The sequence below is a fragment of the Thamnophis sirtalis genome, unplaced genomic scaffold (genome assembly GCF_051295495.1).
Source record: "Thamnophis sirtalis isolate CommonGarterSnake01/CBP01778 unplaced genomic scaffold, rThaSir2_p1.2 scaffold_10, whole genome shotgun sequence".
Lineage (NCBI taxonomy): Eukaryota > Metazoa > Chordata > Lepidosauria > Squamata > Natricidae > Thamnophis > Thamnophis sirtalis.
In genome coordinates this window covers 15,862,721-15,881,455 of record NW_028261390.1, presented here as the reverse complement: position 1 = coordinate 15,881,455, position 18,735 = coordinate 15,862,721, and positions in this window count along the sequence as shown.

The following is an 18,735-nucleotide window of genomic DNA, read 5'->3' as shown; positions in this document are numbered from 1 at the left end:
GTACAGCTTTGATTGCAGCCTTACGCAAATTTTGTTGTCCCAGTTTATAAACTCATGACAAGTGGTCTTTCCTCACTATAAGAGTCTATCATCTGCATCTCTGCATCTGGGTTGGTTCTGCAAGCAAACAAGACAGACACAGACTTCAATGGATAATTAAAATTGCAGAAAAAACAATTGCTACCAACCTGCCTTCCATTGAGGACCTGTATACTGCATGAATCAAAAAGAGGGCTGTGAAAATATCTACAGACCACTCACATCCTGGACATAAATTGTTTCAACTTCTACTCTCAAAGCGATGCTAAAGGGCACTGCACACCAGAACAACTAGACACAAGTTTTTCCCTGAATACCATCACTCTGCTTAACAACTAATTCCCACAACACTGTCATATTAACTACTAAGACTGTATTACTATTATTCTTTTCTTTCTTCCTACTACCTATCTCTTTTCACTTATGACTATAACCATGTTGCTTGTATCTTTAAATTTTATATTGTTTTATTTGTTTCCTAGGATAATTTGATTGCTTATTAGTAACCTATGACTATTACTAAGTGTTGTATGTCATGATTCTTGATGAATGCATTTTATTTTATTTTTCTTTATGTACACTGAGAGCATATACACCAAAGACAAATTCCTTGTGTGTGGAATTACACTTGGCCAATAAAGAATTCTGTTCTGTTCCGTTCCATTCCATTCCATTCTATTCTAACCTATCCTATCTTCCAAGCAACTGTAGCACTTCTACATCATCTCTCTACGCTTGCTCCATTGTTTCTACAGAATGAGTTGTCCATTGTGAGAATAGAGGATATTGCATTATGGGCACTAGACTGGATTTTAAAATAGCTTAAGTCTTCTGAAGGTGATTCCAAAAGGTAAGAAACAAAGAAAGAAACAAACAAACAAGGAAACAAACAGCATGAAGTTATAAAGGGGAAAATCCACCGAAAGCCATAGAATTACTACATTAATATTGTGTAGTAGAGATCTACATTGTAAATGCAAATCCTCTGGAACTTTTCTTTACTCTTGACTTACCGATGGCTTTGAATATATTTTATACTGTATAAAAAGTAGTCTTTCCTCACCTACATTGTGTTGCCCCACTTAAAGCAGTGTTCTCCCCCACCTCCCACTTCTGAAACTAAGAGAACGATTGTCCTTGTGGACCAGTAGCCATGGTTGCAGACACTTGATCTGTTTATTCCACCTGAAAATCCCTGACCTCTGCATTACCTGTGTAAGAAGAAGAATAGAGCAGTGGAAATACATTGACACAAGATTCTCCCTTTACTTGCAAGACAGCTCTAGACATGGGGAAATTTGAATTAGAATGGGCAAGCATGCCCTCTGGGATCCAACTACAGTTCCTTCTGGTTTCCTCATTTCAAAGGCGACTGGTTCCTCCACCCCATTTCTGCCCAGGCTTTCATCGCTGGAGACCGGAGTTGTCAATTATATCAGCTTGGTCATTTACATTTAAGCCACCACCTCCTGTCCTTTGCAAGAAGGAGAAAACCGCTCTCTTTTCCTCTGGCATTGTGTTTTCTCTTGGGCAGGGAAAAGCTCATGTACATCCTAAAAACCATCTGAATTCTACCTTTGTAGAATACTGACAAATGAGCAAAAGTTCATGTGCTGCGGACCGGCAGATCAGTGGTGGGTTCCTACTGGTTCGGCCCGGTTTGGCTGAACCGGGAGTGGTTTGGCAGCCTGAGTCGCTGGAACCGGCAGTGACCCAGGCCTGCCACACCTCTGAACTGGTTCTCCGGATGGCACTGTAGGCGCAGCCATCTTGTTTTTTGCTTCTGTGCATGCGCAGAGCAATTTTTATTGCAGTGCACATCAAGAGTGCATGGCACGACCATGAGCGAACAGGCAGTAGTCCCTGCCAGAACCCACCTCTGCAGCAGATCATATGCTTTGCTTGTCACTTGATGAGACTGTCATTTATTCTCGCCCTGATGGGAAACGGTGGCAGGGTTTTTCTTGCCATGAAGCTCCTGTGAGTAAGGAAAGTCGATTCTAGCAGAACTCAGTCATTCCTGTAGGAATAGCAATAGCAGTTAGACTTATATACCGCTTCATAGGGCTTTCAGCCCTCTCTAAGCGGTTTACAGAGTCAGCATATCGCCCCCAACAACAATCCGGGTCCTCATTTTACCCACCTCGGAAGGATGGAAGGCTGAGTCAACCTTGAGCCGGTGAGATTTGAACAGCCGAACTGCAGAACTGCAGTCAGCTGAAGTAGCCTGCAGTGCTGCATTTAACCACTGCGCCTACCCCTCTTCTAGAAAAGGAAATATTTTAGGAAATATTAAAAGGGCAGAATATTTCCTCTAAAAGGGAGGCAGAAACTCAGCCAGCCCCACTTTGTGAATGAGCCATTAAGGCCTGAGACAGTCTATTCTACATAATAAAGATCTACCCACTTCAGCTCCAGGGTGATGGGCCTCAGGACATGATAGTATTAGCCCTTTGCCCATCTCACCACATGGCACCTGGAGAGATTGCATCATCACCCAGCAAGTCAAGCAAGCTTGGGAGACAGCCTACAGAGCTGCCCCTGCACCGCCCCCTGGGAGTCTTACCACCAATCAGAATGCATTTCTTACACAGGAACGGGAAGTTCTAGGTTGAGGCCCAGAAAGGGCATAAAACCAGGGCGTTCTCGGCATCTCTGCCCTTTTTCTTCTTTACCCAACATCTTGAAACATGTGATCCCTTTTCTGTTCAGGGCCCCAAGCCATGTGATCCTGTTCACCATTCAACCGTCTTCCCAAGCAGCCTCCATGTTTCCAGTGTCTTTTCCCCCCACTTGGAACTGAACCCAGATGGGCATTTCTTCCAACATTCCAAATCTAATTTAAACTGCTAATTCATACCTTATTATTATTGTGCAAACATGGACAGGTTGGTGAGACCTCAGTTTAACAAAATATACAGTGTTTCTTATAATGTGTTATGGTCAGACAAAGTATAGGTAGACCTCAAATTACGACATAATTGAGCCCAAAATTCCCATTGCTCAGCAAGGCAGCTGTTAAATCAATTCTGCCTCATTTTACGACTTTTTTTGCCACTGTTAAGTGAATCCTGTGGTCATACAAGAAATCTGGTTTCTCCCCATTGACTTTGCTTGTCGGAACCCAGCTGGGAAGATTACAAATAGAATGACGTTATACATTATCACAATGCAACGGTTATAAACATATGTCAATTGTCTAAGCAGCAGTGTCAAACTCACAATAACACATCGTCATCACATGACGTATCACAACTTTTTCCCCCTTAGCTAAACCAGGGGGTGGGGGTGGGTGAGTGGTCAGCACCTGAGGTGGTATTCAGCCAGTTCTGACAGGTTCTGCAGAACCGGTAGTGGAAATTTTGAGTAGTTCGGAGAACCGGCAAATAGGCTGGCCATGCCCCCCACTGCCTCCCAGCTGATTTTCTTTTGTTGTCCTGACAGCTGGAAAGCAGGTTAGTGGGGTGGGAAGGGAATGGGATTTGGCAGTATCCTTCCCCTGCCACGTCCACCAAGCCATGCCCACAAAGCAACACCACACTCACAAAGCCACGTCCACAGAACCGGTAGTAAAAAATTTGAATCCCACCACTGGTCAGAACATGAGACATCTGGTCTGCAGACTGTGAGTTTGATGCCCGTGGCATAGAGTTTCTTCCCTGAGCAAGGGTTTGGACTAGAAGACCTCCAAGGTCCCTTCCACTCTGTCGTTCTATTCTATTCTCTTGTCAAATGCCTGGATTTTGATCACATGACCACGGGGATCTTTCAGTGGTTGTAAGTGTGGAAAAAAAGTCATGTTATTTTTTTTAGCACTTCAAACGATCACTAAATGCATGAGTGTAAGTCATGGAGTAGATGTATTATGGCTTAGCATCAAACAACACCATGCTGAACTGTAATAGCCCTACCCCATTTCAACCTAGTCTAGGAAATTGCAAATTTATCCAAAGTATTCTGATAGTCCTCAGTTAAATACAGCAACCACAGTTTTATTGCTTCTTGTTTGTTAAACCCTACATATTGTCATGAATTAATAAAAGGCATTAGAAGGACATATCTATAAATAATGGAAGACACAATGCTATTTTATTGGAGAAAATTTGATGAAATGTGTTTGGGGAAATAGTGTATTGTCCATCTGAAAATACATTAATATTTGTATTATAGTTTTTCTCATTTTTGAATGTTTTTTTATTATAGAATGTTCTCATGTATACACAGACACGTATATGTATTCATAAACATGTATAGGTGACAAAATGAGACCAAATGTATAGTTTATGCATGATATTGTTACATTGATTTTTAAAAAGGTGATATTTAATTCACTGGCAGGGAATAAAATGAAGAAAAGATTTATTTTAGAAATAAAAAGCAAAATAATTTTATTGTGTATTAACTCTTGGAAATAGAGTTACATGTTGTTCCTTGTTCATTAATTGGAGTTAAGTACAGTAATTGCAAATCATGCAAAATTTGATCCAGATCAGAAGTTTCTTCATCTTTCTTTACTATACTTACTGGTACTATATGTTTATACCATTATATTTCTCAAGGATTCATGGCAGTATTAAATAAAATTAGTCTGAATTAAAAATTTGAATCTGATTTTGTTTGGCTATTCCAATGAAATTGTGAAATCAATCAAGTCAGATTTCAGAATCGATAGAGCTGTTTTTGTACATGTATAGAAATGTCTGAAATTGTTCAATTTGATTTTAATTGGCTTTTTGATCTGACTTAATTGTCTTTGAATTGCATCTCTGAACTGAATTTTTACACAGCCCTAATATAAAAACAGAGTTATGATGTAACAGATAAGGAAGGGGTATATTTTGACTTTGTATTTTTTTTAAAAAAGTGAGCTATGAAGAAGTTAGAGTAAAGAAATGTCGAGTAATTGCAAAAGAGAAAATGATAAAATCAGAGAGGAATATAAATCTGGGTGCCTTAACATACAACCATCATGAGCCGAGGTGGTGCAATGGATAGAGTCCAGTACTGCAGGCTACTTCAGCTGACTGCTAGCTGCAGTTCAGCAATTCAAATCTCACCAGCTCAAGGTTGACTCAGCCTTTCATCCTTCCGAGGTGGGTAAAATGAGAACCCAGATTGTTGGGGGCAATAGGCTGACTCTGCAAACGGCTTAGAGAGGGGCTGTAAAACACTAGGAAGTGGTATATGTTTAAGTCAGTGATGGGATTCAAATAATTTAAGAACTGGTTCTCTGCCCTAATGACCAACTTGGTAGATCATTGGGTGGGTAGGTGTGGCTCGGGGGTGTGTGTCATGTGACTGGGTGGGCGTGGCCAACTCAACCTCACTCAGGTCAATGGGCGCTTCGCCTTAGCTGTTACAGTGTAAAAAGGGTTAACCAGAGAGGCAGTTTCTGTAAGCATGGCAATAAAGATTAGGCTAGAAACAACAACAGAATGTTTCCTTCCTGCCTTCCTTACAGGATTAGCCCTGTAAAATGGAAAAAACAAAAACAAAATGAGATTTCTTCCAACAACCGGTTCTGCGAACTGCTTAGAAAGTTAACAACCGGTTCTCCCGAATAGGTGCGAACCGGCTGAATCCCACCACTGGTTTAAGTGCTATTGCTATTGCTAAATGCGTGATAGAGGGAATGCAGAATAACATACGCCATTTCATTTTGTTGGCTTAAGCAAGAACATTTGGCTACTTTGAAGTTCGTGAAGGAGCCATACAAGCCTGCTTAAATCTTGGAGATATAATAGTAGTCCAATGTCATAAGATCCATGGTGGAAACGCTACATTCTACTGAGAATGTTGCCTGTAAGTGAGGAAAAAGACCTATGTCTATATTAGTGTTGACGTACTAGAATTTGACCCAGAGTTGCTAAGAAACTAAAATACTCCCCAGGTGTTAGATTCCACGGTGTGCATCAGGAATTTCTTACAGGAAAACCTGTAAGTGGAGCTTATGAACAACAGACAACTAGAGTGGGCTCAGTGTATATTCTCTCTGTGTTTATCAAATATATTCTTTTTTCACTTTTTTCCCCAAAAGAAAAAAAAAGTGACATTCTTGTGGAATAAGGGAATTTGAATTGCATTATGATTATGAATGTTGGTTGTTTTATTTTAAACTTCTGCAACATTCTGCAGCCTCCCTGCCTTCCTATGTTCTACTTAAATGCCAGAAAATAAAGCATTCTGATGGAACTTCTCCTAGGGGGCATTTACAGATCAAGGGTGGCCAGGGATGATTTTAGCACGATGGAAGGATGAGTAGCAGAAAACACCTCCAAACTCTATTACTCCGCAGTTGACGTACAGGTAGTCCTCAATTTATGACCACAATTGAGCCCAAAATTTCCATTGCTAAGTGAGATGGTTGTTAAGTGAATTTTGTTCCATTTTATGACTTACTTGCCATAGTTGTTAAGTGAATCGCTGCAGTATTTAAATTAGCAACATGGTTGTTAAGTGAATCTGGCTTCCCCATTGACTTTGCTTATCAGAAAATTGCAAAACATTTATTTATTTATTTTATTAATAAAATTTATAGGCCACCCAATTCCGAAGGGCACCGGGTGGCTTACAAAAAGAAGATAATAACATGACCCCAGGATGTGGGGGATCATAAATACATGCCAGTTGCCAAGCATCCAAATTTTGATCACATGACCACAAGGATGCTGCAATGGTCGTAAGTATGAAAAAAGGGTCATAAATCATTTTGTTCGGTGCCCTTTTAAGCTCACTAAGTGAAAGGTTAAATTGAGAATTACCTGTAATTGCAAATACACAACTAAGAAGAGGCTGAAAGAAATCTTTCCCCAATACCCTGAGACTAAGCCAATAAAACACATACCCTCTTTTTCATGGAAAGACAAAAATGCATTCTAAAGAACATATTTTGGGGGAGCAAAACACAGAATTCTGTACAGAAAAAGAGAAAATATGTGGTTTAACTCCGTACGGCTAATTTGGCCAAACTTCAAATATTATCTGAGTTTTGCAGCAGACAGGTAAAGGTAAAGGTTCCCTCACACACATGTGCTAGTCGTTCCCGACTCTAGGGGGCGGTGCTCATCTCCGTTTCTAAGCTGAAGAGGCAGTATTGTCCTTAGATGTCTCTGTGGTCATGTGGCCAGCAAGACTAAACGCCGAAGATGCACGGAATACTGTTACCTTCCCATCAAAAGCGGTTCCTATTTTTCTATTTACATTTTTAATGTGCTTTCGAACTGCTAGCAGAAGCTGGGATAAGGTCACTCCATTACGCGGTGCTAGGGATTCGAACCGCCTAACTGCCCACCTTTTTGATCGAAAAGCTCAACGTCTTAACCACTGAGCCACTGCATCCCTACGCATTACCTCATAGTAAATCTGTTAGTTAAGAGCACCGAGAAAGAAGAGCTTTATTGGCTATGAATTCTGCCTGAAGGAAGCCATTTCAATGCCTCCCTCTCCCTCCCTCTCTCTCTCTCTCTCTCCCTCCGTCTCTCTCTTTCATTTTAAGGCACACCGATAGGGACAAGAAGACTAGAGGAGGCTATTTTAAATCAGATTGGAAGCATCCTGGGACAGAGTGACTGGCAGCCGTAGCAGGCATCCTGGTTACATGGTCATCCCGAGGCTCTTCATTCCCATCACCAAGTTCTGGTGTCACAGAAGGACGGCCCCCCGTGGCTCTGCCAAGTTCCTTGCTGTCATAAGGCTAGGACCTGGGCTAATTCATTGCAGTGAAGTTTAATTAAACTGCTCCAGAGTTGTTTCCCTGGTAAAATAAGTGTGGGAAGAGAATGTGGTGTCAAAAGAGACATACCCCTGACTGTGGTCTCTGTATTGTTATACCACAACTAATATATTGTGGGAATTCCCATGGAGTCCATGATAAACTGTATTATCAGCTTCCCTAAAGTGGGCGTTTTACCCACGTAGGTTACTACTGTAGCTCACAATTCCATTAATCCTCCTAATTTATTGTATTAGGGCTGTATGTGAGGTCTGCTAAATTCATTGAGCCCCTTTCATCTTGATAAAAATGCTTGTTTTTCCTCCCAGATACAGCCAGTTATTACTTCAAAGCGACTTACACAAAAACACAATTATGCCCTGGGAAATATAAACTGCATTTGACATGTTGTCTGCCATAAACCTGAAAGATTTTATTAGATCTACTAACTGCTGTAATATACACATCCCACACACTGAATTTTTTTATTTTGTTCTGGGTGTATAGGATATTTTGTAAATGCAATTATTGTGGAGAATCTGTCTGCTATATATATACATACTGTCCATGCATGCATAGCACACAAAACAGGATAGATATATGTGCCTCTAGAGAAAAATATGTGTCTGTGAGATTAGCAATGATATAATGGACTAGCAAAAACAGAAGGGTTGGATAAAAAAGAGTAATTATTATGCAATATTTAATATCCTCTAGACAAAATAGGAGTACTTGTGTAACACTACTAAATGTGTCTCAGGTGTTGTTGTAATTTAGATTTCATTATAGGCCAATATTTTATAAGTTGCTTTGGAAGGGTTTTTGCCATAAATATTTGAATAAATCAGGTAAAACTGAGTCAAAATGAAAAGATGAGGCCATTATGACGAATCAGAATAAATGAACTGCATTGTGCCTCACATTATGAAGGACAAATTCAAGGAATTTGTCTTTGGTGCATATGCTCTCAGTGTACATAAGGAGACTAAAGTACGTTCGCCACGAATCATAAGGTACAACACATAATAATAGTCATAGGGTAGAAATAAGCAATCAGGAAACAATCAATATCAATATCAATCGTAAGGATACAAGCAACAAAGTTTCAACCCTGCAGTCATAAGTGGGGGAGATGGGTGATAGGAATGATGAGAAAATTAATAGTAATAGTAATGCAGCCTTAGTGAATAGTTTGACAGTGGTGAGGGAATTATTTGTTTAGCAGAGTGATGGTGTTTGGGGCAAAACTGTTCTAGTGTTTAGTTGTCTTGGTGTGCAGTGCTCTATAGCATCCTTTTGAGAGTAGGAGTTGAAACAATTTATGTCCAGGATGTGAGGGGTTTGTAAATATTTTCACAGCCCCCTTTTCGACTTGTGCAGTGTACAAGTCCTCAATGGAAGGCAGGTTGGCAAGATAATGGAACCACTATCCCAGAAGTTGCCCAATACAATAGCTTTTGCTGTCACTGTGAATCTTCTGCTGGCATAATTTTCCTATCCTTTGCATGGCAGGAAATCTAATGGGGCCAGTCAGTTTGTTTTGTAGCTTTTAAGCTCTATCTTCTGATTTAGTTTCTTATCAGTTCCCATCAGTGGTCCCAAGTTATCTGAAATCACTGCAATATTTATGGCTTCTTCCAGTGGTGGGTTTCAAAAATTGTTGGAACCTACTCTGTGGGTGTGGCCTCCTTTGTAGGAGTGGCTTGCCGCTCCATGTGACTGGATATGAAATTATGAATTAGTACTTAGGTCGGTCCAAGTAGCTATTCAGAAACTCTGGCATTGAAGCATGCAAGTCTTAAAGCCATCAAGTTACAAGATCCTTGCCAGTGGTGGGTTTCAAAATTTTTTGGAACCTCTTCTGTAGGTGTGGACTGCTTTCCGGGTCCACTGGTGGAACCTCTTCTAACTGGTCCGGTAGATTTGACGAACCGGTTCTACCGAATAGGTGCGAACTGGTAGGAACCCACCTCTGGCTTCTTCAAACCCTTCAAGGACCCTTCAAACTAGAGAAAAGATAATTGGCTGAGAAATTAAAACGAGGAACAGGTAACTCAGACTTTTATTCTTGCAAATAGTCAAATCTGGTGAGGATCTAGTCAGCACACACACAGTGTTTTATACTGGTAATCTTAACTTGTATTTCAATTTTCAAGATAAAATGAATAACAGCGTGCTAGTATAAATGAATGAATGAATGTCTAAAAATAAATACATAATTGCCATCAATCAACTGTAATGTAAAGTTAGATTAGTCATTTATGACTCTTACTGGAAAACACCTTTCCCTGTCTGACGAAGAGGCCTTTTGTTTTAAACTTCAGTTTTTGTTTCAAAGCAGATGCTAAATGATCTGAATAGGAGTCTTTTAACAATTGCAAGATATTCTGGTCAACTGCAGGTTGTGTGTACTCTGAATTTGTTAGGTTAGGACAGTGTTTCCCAAACTTTTGACATATGTGTACCCCTTCTATAATTTTCGTAACGCCTAGTACCCTTCATAAAAAACATATGCTTTAATAAAAATCAAAATATATTTATTTTTTATTTTTTTGGTACATACGCAAAATAAACGAAAGTTATATTATGAAGAACATTTATTTGATTCAATGAGAAAGATGAAATTGTTTATGTTGAGATGACAGATAATCATAATTTGGTTCCCTGTACGATGTACGATGGCCCCAGTTCCCATGTAAAAACTGCGATACGCGCCTATTTCTTTCCTTGTTCTGTGGACGCAGCTAAGCACGGTGCAGTGGATATTCCCACGTGATCCCCACCAAACTCCGGTGCAATGCATACCCCCACCAAACTCTTCCCGTACCCCTGGGGGGTACGCGTACCATACTTTTGGAAACACTGGGTTAGGATGATCCTCATTAGATTCCAGATGGAAACTGAGGGTTTTCGATAAGTATGGAGGAATTTCACAACATTTTGTGGAAGAATTGTGTCTTGTGCAGTGGTAAAATTCAATTTTTTTTACTACCGGTTCTGTGGACGTGGCTTGGTGGGCGTGGTGTGGCTTGGTGGGTGTGGCTTAATGGGCATGGCAGGGGAAGGATACTGCAAAATCTTCATTCCCACCCCACTCTGGGGCCAGCCAGAGGTGGCATTTGCTGGTTCTCCGAACTACTCAAAATTTCCACTACCAGTTCTCAGAACTACTCAAAATTTCTGCTACCGGTTCTCCAAAACCTGTCAGAACCTGCTGGATTTCACCTCTGGTCTTGTGCCTAATCACCTTCTATAATAATGAGCATTGGACAAAATTATTCCCATGATTTTTTTTTCATCTAGGATTCTGAGGTTTTATTGATTGATAGAGGAGCTTCTGAAAAAAGGCAAGTAAAGACATAACTTGACTGTTAGTAGGAAAACAATAAGAATGCATATGCTACAATCCTACATTTGGACCTACGTGAAGCTATATCTGCAACCTCATGGATTTTGAAAATTTTAGAAGAAAGTTCAAGGACCTGAGCCCTGGGAGCTCATGGAGTATTTGCATCATTTCTTCCAGCGATGTGAGAGTTTCAGAAGTGGGGGGGGGGGGTGGAGAGGAAATTATCCTGCAGATGAGTAACTAGATACGGAAATTGATTTATGAGGAGTTTTGGTTTCTGAGGCTATTGTCTTCATTGTTTAGATGATCGACTGCTTGCCTGAGGTAGGCTGCATATCATAAAGTCAGATGAAAATAGTTTGACCAAAACTTCACTAGCTTGATTGGAAGAGTTCAGACTGAATCCCAAGGGAGATAAACATGAAAATCTTGAAACAAGGATCTCATATAAAACTTGTACATGGTGGTTAAAAAGACGAGCTGCTGAAATGAACTTTTTAAATCAGTCAAATAAAGAAATAAATACATACGTATACGTATACGTATACATATACATATACATATATTTATATGGCTGCCCTTCTTACTAGTGCAATTCTGGAAAGCCATGAAAATTGTGTAACATCCAAAAGAATGCTAGCTCATAAAGTTAACGGCTGCTGTGTTTTATACATTAATATTCAGAGTGGTGAAAAAAAATAAGACAGATCTGAACTTTTTTACTGCACAAGATACCATTTGTTCAAAAGGATTGAGAAAAAATCAAAAGGGAAAAGGCATTGTATTTCAATTTTAAAATATCCATTGCTGCTTAGAAATCCAAATGAATAAACTTGCCAATGTTTCATCTGAAACACCTGGCTTAAAATAAGTGGAGGAACAAATACAAGCAATACTAATTGATGTTTACTATCACCCTCTCCACCAGGAGAAGGTGTAAAGCTATGGATGATGTCTTCCAAACTCCAGATGAAGATCTTTTGAAGAGACATAAAGACGTAGTGATGGGAGAGTTTAATTACTCTGACAAACTCTGACAAGCATTGTTCCATGAAATTTCTGACTTGCCTTCTTGACAACTTTCTCCTTCAGAGTGTGGAAGAAGGCAGACAAACAGCTCTCCTTGATGTGAAACATTTAGAATAGGGAAGATAAGTTGCAAAACTAGAAGCAGAAGAAATACTGGGGGAAATGGCCATGTAATGCTGGAGTTCTTGATCTTAAGGGAAACTAAAGCTGACCATATGGAAAGAGGTAATTTAGACAGGAAATGGCAAACTCAAGTTGGATGGGGGTTCATGGAAAAAGACATCTTAGAAGTACAATTCTAAAAAATTCTAATGAGAAAGAAAACAGTAAAATAAGCTACCGTAATGTGGCCACCAAAAATCCTTTGTGAAAATCCGAAAATAAAAAAGAACACTGACAGAATACGAAAATATGGCTAGGTCACAAAAAAATAGCACAGAACTGCAGATTCAATGTCAGGAATGCAAGAGCTCAGAAAAGCTGGGTTTAGTGGAGGTACTAAGAATAACAAAAATGACTTTTTTAGACACGTTGAAAAAAATCAGTTAACCAGCTGCTCGGTGAAGAAAACAAAATTTTTAACAGAAGAATAGACGGAGCAACTAAACTCTCATTTTAGTTGAGAATTTTCCAGCAATATTCACATTGTCAAGGACAGATTTTTATTGAACTCATTGACAGCAAATGGGCAGACTTTTTTATTCAGTGTTTAAAAGAACTACCCGAGAAATGCAACTAAAGGTACATAAGCAATGTACCATTTATACAAAGGCTGAATAATAAACAGCTACAGACATGTATAATATATGAAAACTAAAAATTTGATATTACTTTTCCACACTGGTCTTCTCTGTGGTTGTCCCAGGATGGCGGAACATGCTGCCCCCAAAGGGAGACTTAAACCCTATACTTATGGTATTCTGAAGACACTGCAAACCATATTGTTTCAACAGATATTTGGCTTCTAGTAAATGAACAGTGAACTTAACATGTTACATATTTGACTTTAGTGAGGATTTTTGGGAGGGATTGTAACAACAGCACTTAGACTTATGTAGCGCTTCACAGTGCTTTGCAGCCCTCTCTAAGCGGTTTACAGAGTCAGCATATTGCCCCCAACCATCTGGCTCCTCATTTTACCCACCTTGGAAGGATGAAAGGCTGAGTCAACCTTAAGCCAGAATCGAAATGAAATAGCCTGTAGTACTGCATTTTAGCCACTGCACTACCATGGCTTATATATTTTATATGTGTGTGCTTTGGGAAAGGATATAGCTTTTGTGTTGCAGACATAATGCCATAGTTCATCCTAAATGCCATAGGTCAGTGATGGCGAACTTATGGCACACGTGCCACAGGTGGCACGCGGAACCATTTGTCAGGGCACGTGAGGTGCTGCCCTGTCAGCCGGCCAGTGCGCATGTGTGCGCTGGCCAGCTGAGTTCACCCTTTTTAAAGCCATTTTTCGCCCTCCTCAGGCTCCAGAGGCTTTATAGGAGCCTGGGGAGGGTGAAAATAGCCCCCCCGCCCGCCCGCCCGGAGGCACTGCGGAAGCTTCATGAGCTTCCCTGAAGCCTCTGGAGCGCAAAAAAAACGGCCCTACAGGCAAACCGGATGTTCAGGGAAGGGCTTCCTGTTTGCTCGGAGGGTCATTTTGACTGCTCCAAAGGCTTCAGGGAAGCCTCCTGAAGGTCTCTGAAGCCTTTGGAACGCTCAAAGCGACCCTCCGAGCAAACCGGAAGTGACTTCTGATTTGCTCGGAGGGTCATTTTGACTGCTCTGGAGGCTTCAGGGAAGCCTTCTGAAGGTTCCTGAAGCCTCCGGAGGGCTTCCGGGGGTGCGGGGGAGGCTGTTTTCACCATCCCCAGGCTCCTATAAAGCCTCTGGAGCCTGGGGAGGGTGAAAAAAGCATGCAAAAATGGGGGGGGGGGGCGCCTGTAGTGCGTGCATGCGCAGGGGGTGGTGGTGCATTGCATTATGGGTGTGGCATGCCTGCACACGCCCCCCTGCGCTCCCCCCACTTATGGCACGTGAGCCATAAAAGGTTCGCCATCGCTGCCATAGATTGTACTACAGAAATCAACTCCTTGCAAGAGTAAAGCTTTAGCTTAAGGCAAACTCAACATGAACATGTATGGACGTGTTTGTTGTATTTTTACTAGGAAATAGGCAAAGGATAAAGCCAGTTTGGCCTAGTGGCTCAGGTTTTGGACTAGAAGCTAGGAAATAGCAATAGCAGTTAGGCTTATATACCACTTCATAGGGCTTTCAGCCCTCTCTAAGCGGTTTACAGAGTCAGCATATTGCCCCCAACAACAATCTGGGTCCTCATTTTACCCACCTCGGAAGGATGGAAGGCTGAGTCAACCCTGAGCCGGTAAGATTTGAACAGCCGAACTGCAGAACTGCAGTCAGCTGAAGTAGCCTGCAGTGCTGCATTTAACCACTGCACCACCTCGGCTCTAACCAGAAACCAGAGGTGGTATTCTGCCGATTCAGACTGGTTTGATGAACCAGTAATGGAAATCGTGGGTGGGTAGCTGAAATTGTTGGTGGGTAGCAGAAATCGTGGGTGGGTAGCAGAAATTGTGGTGCCATCCCAGCTCTATGCCATCCCATTTAGGCACTTTTTTTAGCCAAAGTGCCTGCATGGAAGGCTGAGCGCATGCATGAACACATGCAAGCTCACATTTGTGAACTATTAGGGAATGCAAGTGAATACCACCCCTGTAGGAAACTTACATACTTCCATAAATGCTGCCTAGAAAATGTCATGGACTTATCCATGTCGCTGCCTAGAGCCAAGTTTGAAGAAACCACAGCAACAACAGTCAAAGTACAGAAGGAAAATACTCTTGAGGATTTTCTGGCAAATCCAGAAGGTAATCAATAATCCATAGCTTCACAGGAGGTCCATTGAAAAGGAAGTGAAACGGCAAAAGAGGCATGTCCGTGTGATACTTTAAAATGCAAATCACATCTGGGTTCAACCATGAGGATGCGAGAAACTTCAGGGCCCAGCAACGGTGTTGAAAATTTATCCAAACATTTTGTATATTTACTCTTGATCTTGAGAGACACGACACACAGGTCAGCAAATGTCAATAACATTTTAATTGCTAAAGGGTTTTTTTACAAAGCCACCGGGGAATGGCTAAAACAGGATACTGTTTATTCTCCGTGGCTTTTCTTTATGAACTCTATTCCTGCCTGTACACCTGATAGTGGCTGTGCATACAGATAGAGTCTGAACAATACCAACCTGACATTTAAGCATTTTACCTGCTGCACAGGACAACCTGCTTGTGCTTTTAAACTTGCTTCTTGGGCCAAATGCAAAGGAACCACTGTATAACTCTTTGCTTATCTACTGTACTTGAGTCAGCATAGTTAGTGCCTGGACGTGTCAGGTATCACCTAGGGATTCAAGCAACAGCCTTCTTACATTCAACGTGGTTCCATGGCCCGCACTGCATTGCCTTTTCTTTGAAGGCAGGCAGGCAGTTCACTAGAATACCATCCATCTCATTTGTCCTAAAACATACACTTTTACACTTTCCTGCACCTGCAACAGCCATTAATAATGGTTTGGCTCTTCTTTTTTTTTTGTCCTGTTGGCATCTCATTGTCCTACTATCCCTCTAAGAATGAGGAGGTCTATCAGTGGTAGCATTCAGCAGGTTCGAACCGGTTCGGGTTAACTGGTAGTGGTGACCTGAGGGTGGGCCAGCCCACCTGCCCTGGTGTTATGCCATCCCATTTAGCCACGTTTTCTAAGCTACGTACATGTGTGCAAGCCACACACTCAAGCAAAGCGCATGCACGGAAGTTTGCCCACATGCGCGGAGGGCATGTTTCTCACATTTTCGGTGTGCTGTGAATCAGTGGTAAAGTTATGTGAAACCCACCTCTGGGTCTATGCCGGTAGGCTCCGGTGAATTCCTTTGTTATAATATCTAGGTTTTTATGTAAAGTCCCTTTAAGAAAATTCAGAAGGAAAATGTTTCTTCTTAAATATATCCTTTCTGGATAAATAATGATGGCCAAGATGATCTCTTCAAACAGTGTTTTGAATCAGTGAGATGGACTAGGCATATAATTCTTATTTTTGTATGGAATGGCATTTCTATACGAAAGGGGCATAGTGGCACAGTGGTTGAAATGCAACATTGCAGCTAACTCTGCATTCCAATGCCAGGAGTTCGATCCTGACCGGCTCAAGATTGACTCAGCCTTCCCTCCTTCCGAGGTCAATAAAATGAGGAGCCAGATTGTTTGGGACAATATGATGGCTCTGTAAACCGCTTAAGGGAAAATTTTGTAATATGTGGTGAATTTTTTAATATCCAGGGGAGGAAAATCAGATAGGTTCTTCTTTTGAGAATCCCTAATTATAATGAAAAATTAAAAATCAGGATGAAACATAATTTGGCTATGTCTAAATTTTTTTTAAAATGTACTTTGAAATCTCTTGAGATTGATGGACAGGGTTTCCACTCTCCCAATCCCCTATTTTTCCTCTTAAGTTGACTCAGCCTTCCATCCTTCCGAGGAGGATAAAATGAGGACCCAGATTGTTGGGGGCAATAGCATGACTCTGTAAACCACTTAGAGAGGGCTGTAAAAGCATTACGAAGCAGTATATAAATCTAAGTGCTATTGCTATAGTGCTAGTACTTTCTTCACCTAAAATGTTCAATTTTTTTAAAAAAATATTTTGAACCCTTCCCCCAAACAATTTAATAGTGTTTTTTGAAATCTCTGTGCAAGGCCACTGCTGTTGCCTTCTTTTATTTTGCTGTGAATGTTTGGAATTGGTTTGCTTTTATTGAAGTTATAGACTTTGGCTTTAGGCCTGATCTTAGCTGATATTATAAAAATGGACATTGATTGACTTTACAATTAAAAAAGTAAAATGATATCTTGCACTGTTCGCTAATATCATAATCTATAGCTATAGACAAGGGCTTATATTGGATATATTCTGTTAATTTCTGAGTAAACATTGATGGAAATTTATTACCAAAAATATCACACTTATTCAAGGAATGGACTGGAATATAATGAAATGACCTTTCATTATATACTAGAAATCAGTATGCTCCCTGTTTGAGCAATAGAGCTAGAAGTCAAGAAGTTGTGTACCAGAAATGCCTAATGTAGAATTAAAATATAGTTTTCAACGAAATTAATGTCATTCTTGAAAGAAACAGAACTTGTCTCAAGAGCACTTTCTTTGGGGGAGGCTAACTCAATTGCTTTGATGTAAAGGTTCTGTCTATTCTTTTAAATATTCCTTTGATGCTGTATTGCTCCACTTGTAATAGACTGTTATTGCTCTAGATTGAATTTGCAGAGTAAGGTAAATCTTTTCTGATGTGATTGTGCTGTCCTAAACTCAATATTGTTCAGAGGGTCTTTTATAACTCTCTGGTTTTACTGCAGCAAACAGGACAAATTTTCATTTTTACTCTTTTAGAGGTGTTTTTTTTTTATTTTGAGACTGAAACGGGAGGTGTTTACATGCACCATCCATAAGACTTGAATTCTTGCAGGCACCACAAAGACCATTGGTCAATTGTTCACTGAACAGTGCTGGAGTTTAAAAAAAAAAATATTTTGAAGGTTATTCCAACAGCGCTTACCAATATTACTCAAGTTTAGTTAAGAAAGAAAGCAAAGTTTCTCATTTAATTCAAGCCCAGTTCAGCCATTGTCTGTCCATTAAAAAATGATACAGGTTCAGAATGAGATTGGCTTCCTCCCACCTCCGCACCAAAGGTGAGTTTCTACCGGTTCGCACTGGTTGAAATGGTGACTGGGTCTTCGAACCGGTAGGGACGGCATGCTCGCCACGCCCCCGAACCAGTTCCCCAGTCCGCAACATCTTTTTTTCACCTTTTAAAATGTTCTGTGCATGCGCAGACCTATTAATAAGCAACTGTGCATGAGCATGGAGCGCGCATCATGTGTGCTTGCTTGCTTCGCGCACTTACACATGTACTGAACTGGCAGTTATGCCAGCAGAAACCCACCCCTGCTCTACACCTCCTTAGTTACGTTGATGAACTTGATGTTTTCAGCAGCAAACCTATTTCACTGATCTAGATCAGCTGCCTTTAGAGTGGACTAGGTGTTTAATGTCAATCAAGTTGAAGCCATCAATTGTGCACAGCTCATTTATAAATATATTTGCACCTCCATAACTGTCTGGTTTGATTCTGCAACTTAACAAGACAAACACAGACTTCGATGGATAATTAGATCTGCAGAAAAAACAATTGCTACCAACCTGTCTTCCATCAAGGACCTGTACACTGCACGAGTCAAAAAGAGGGCTGTGAAAATATCTACAGACCCCTCACATCCTGGACATAAATTGTATTTAGTATTTAGTATTTATTAATACTTATAGGCCGCCCTTTTCCCTGAGGGGACTCAGGGCGGCTTACATAAAATGAGGGGGGGGGGTATACAGACAATAGACACAAACAATACATAGAAGTAAAATAGTAAGCAACATTCATTCATCATTCGGGTGGGGACAGTTATCTTTGTCCCCAGGCCTGACGGGCTAGCCAGGTCTTAAGGGCTGTGCGGAAGGTCT